Genomic DNA, 3,487 nt, shown 5'->3' with positions numbered 1-3,487 from the left:
ACTGTCTTTTAATCACTAGTTTTTGTCATTTCCAGCCAGAAGTAATGCGTTTGTCAAATAAAACCTCAATGTGAATCAACATTTTGAATGATGAATAATGTGGGGCTCACCTGTAGGTGGAAGCTAAACCAGCTGAGACAGTTTAGTTCACCACTGAGCGTCTTTTTAAATATAAGAACATCTATTCATTCTGGTTTTTTTTATTCAACGTAGCTCAACCTTTTCTTGCAATTATCGCGCAGCAAGACACCGGTCAGCTCTCGGGTCAGATCACGACGTCTCAGGAGACGAGATGTTAGCTTTTCAAAATTCAGATGTTCCCAGATAATATCCAGCTCCACCAACAGTCAATAGCGATTAATTACTGAGTGCAGACACTCGACGCAGGTCGATATGCAGCAGCCATTTCACTGCCTGTTGGGTAATTGTCTCCCAGATCTCATTAAAAAGACGCTGGAATTGGGGAAAGAAGAGGGGAGCGATGAAGAGAGAGGAGGAGAGAAAACAGGCGAAGGAGAGGAAACCAACTCTACAGCAGGGATTGACTGTGGCGGTCCTCAACTCCGGGTTTTTATCCAAAACACACACAAAAAAGCACCAACCTTGCATCAATAAATCAGTTTATTTAAAAGAATATGTTACAATTTATTACAGTAAGCGATGTAACCAAACACTCTCTTACATTTTACATTTCATCATGTCAAAGGATTGGCGGGCCTCCGTCCTCCTCTTAGCTTCGTAAGCGACACTTTATCAGCTGAATTACTGAAATAAATAACGTACGTGACATTTAGCTTTAGTCAGAATGAGAGAGGGAGGCGAGGAGATCAGACGGCGTCGGAGGATCGACCGTGTCAGCCGCGGTTCGGTAAACAGACGAGGATGCTGGGAACGTGCTCGGCCTTTAGGGTTCACGCTCGCTCTCCGTTCGAAGGCTCCACACATTCAATTAAGCCTCCTTTGCGCACCCACAAAAGGTTTCGGGGAAGCTCATTAATCACCTGAAATGGCTTTTGTGACCAGCAGCATCATTATAACAAGCACTATTAGCGAGAGGCGCCGATGTAAATCCATTTACGCCGGCCACTTGGTCGAAGATAACAAGAATACTGTTTATTTCCTCATTACTAGCTGAACGCTGCAAGTCAAGGCCGGGCTTTAACTTCACATTATCGTTTACTTACATCCGGTGGCATCACTTTTGGTCTGTATGAACCGAGCATGCCGGGAATAGAACTTAATAAAAAGGTGTTTGCTTTGAGCATCCGTCTGATTGTGATTTTAGATTACGCTCATTTTGAAATCAACCTTTGCAGCTGTTTCATCTTGCAGCAACTTTCAACGCAATCAAGTCATGTAGGTTTGATTAAAAAGGTATTAAAATGTCAAACGCTGCACCGTACGACAATAAATATTTGATGCCTGCCAACAGAGGTTTTAATGATGTAATAACCTGTAATTACATCCTATCTTTGCTTAGTTGTGCGTATTGCATCATCGGCGGCTGCATCCTCTTTGTTATTACATTACTCTTAATTAGAACAATAACCGAGCTCGTTTAGAGAGGAAGTTAATCTGCACTTCATCTAATTATTTCATTACGCCCCCTATACGTTGGGAAGCCCTCTTCCGGAGTCGTCGCAGGATGGGAACCTGCTAAAGAGATCCCATTTAACCTGAATGTGCACCGCGCGAGTGGTTTAACAGGACGGCAGCTACGGAGATGAATAGTGCTGCATGGGAAGGCCGTTTGAATTACAGGCCTGTTATAAATCCTGCGGGAGCTCTCAGAAACAAAGTAATCACAGCGAGGCGGCGCAGAGACGAGCAGGAAGGAGGAGAAGGACCCCTGCTGCCGGCTGTGGGTAACGCACGCCGTCTGATCGCATTAAAACATCTGCATGGAGGGTGAAACTAGAAACGGTTTAATGCATGAAGCCACATGTTGATGCAGTTAAACCCCAAAGACTTTATGGTGAATTTGATTGGACCAGCAGGTTTTGTTCTGGTTGGAAATAAACAAGAGACAAAAAACATTGAATTTATCACTTTTTGTTGGCATTACTACTAAAAATGCCACCGTGTTCTGGATGGATTCAGGTCTGGACTCTGGCTGGGCCGCTCCAACATCTCCTCATTGTTTCCTCTTCACCGTTTCTTCACCACTTTGGCTGCATGTTTCACGTCATTGTCTTGTTGAAGCTCCAATGCTGCCCAAGGAGCAGTGTTCCTGCAGACCTCCTGATGTTCTCCTCTGTTCTCATGAAGCCGTTTCCTCTGACCAGGCTGTCTGGTCCGTCGGCTCAACAACAGCCACGAAGCATCACGTTCCACCACCATGTTGGACCGTGGGGATGCTGCTCTTGGCCTCGGATGCTGCTCCTTTGTCCAGCTTTCTTCTTTGTCCAGCTGAGATTCAGTGTGTCTGTCTTGGGGCTGTTTGGTTTCAGTTGTGACTTGGAACTGACTGAAGACTGACTGATTAAAATGCTGGAGAACATCTGGCATGATGCAGAAAGGTGTGAACAATTTTGGATATGGAATTTTTAGTCAAAAAACTAGTTTTTACAGTCTTTTGTCACTTGTTTATGTCATTTCCAACCACAGGAAACCTTTTGGGAAAATAAGAATTCACTGTCTATGGAAAACTTGGGGCTTATCTGTATATAATCAGTCAGTTAAAAATGAATAGAAAGTAAGCTTATTCCAGTATTATGCCCTTTATGTGCTCTTTAGGTTACTTTCTGCACATCTGGATGTTGTTAATACTGTTGGATAAAGTGCAACATTAAACACGTTCCTGCTTTGTGGGAACTCTGCACCCAAACATGATTTAAAAAAAACAAAAAACAACAACTCTCTCCCGTCTGCCACATTACGCCGCCAACTTTTCATTTTTAAATGCAAAATGTGGCCAGAAACCGATGAGAAATCTGCGCCATGATTCAGCCGCGACTCACATCCCGATGGCCGCTCCCGGAGATAACACGAGCAGACACGCGGGACTACAGCGGCGCTCTAATCCGTGAATGGAGAAGCTAAGTGTCTTCCTGTGGTCAGCCCTCGGTGTCGCTGATTACTGTTATCTGCGCTCGCCTTTGTGAGCGCTAACAGCTTTCACTTTGCTTCGTTAGTCCACCACTAATTCCTTTTCTCACTTCGGCTTTCTTTTGTCGACTTCAAAGGAGGCTCGAAACCTCCTCGTTTGAGTTCCACTTCAAGTCCCTGCCAATAAGAGGAAGGCTCGCGTGAATCCGTCGGTCCGCGGACGCCTTCCCGACAGAGCTCTGCTGCCTGATGCGTGGTTATGATGTGCTGGACTCCAGAGTTCTGGTTCATGAGTCTTTTTTTTTTTCTTTTTTTTTAATGCTTTCGGTTTTATTTCGATGTGTTCTTCAGCGGATGCTTGTTGGGTTGCATGTCGGCGGTAGCTTCTCATGTAGAGTGTAAATGACGTCCGTGTGATTAATAGCTGAGTGTTTTTTTT

Source organism: Stegastes partitus, unplaced genomic scaffold, assembly GCF_000690725.1.
Source record: "Stegastes partitus isolate 25-593 unplaced genomic scaffold, Stegastes_partitus-1.0.2 Scaffold207, whole genome shotgun sequence".
Taxonomy (NCBI): Eukaryota; Metazoa; Chordata; class Actinopteri; family Pomacentridae; genus Stegastes; species Stegastes partitus.
This window is presented reverse-complemented; position numbering follows the sequence as displayed.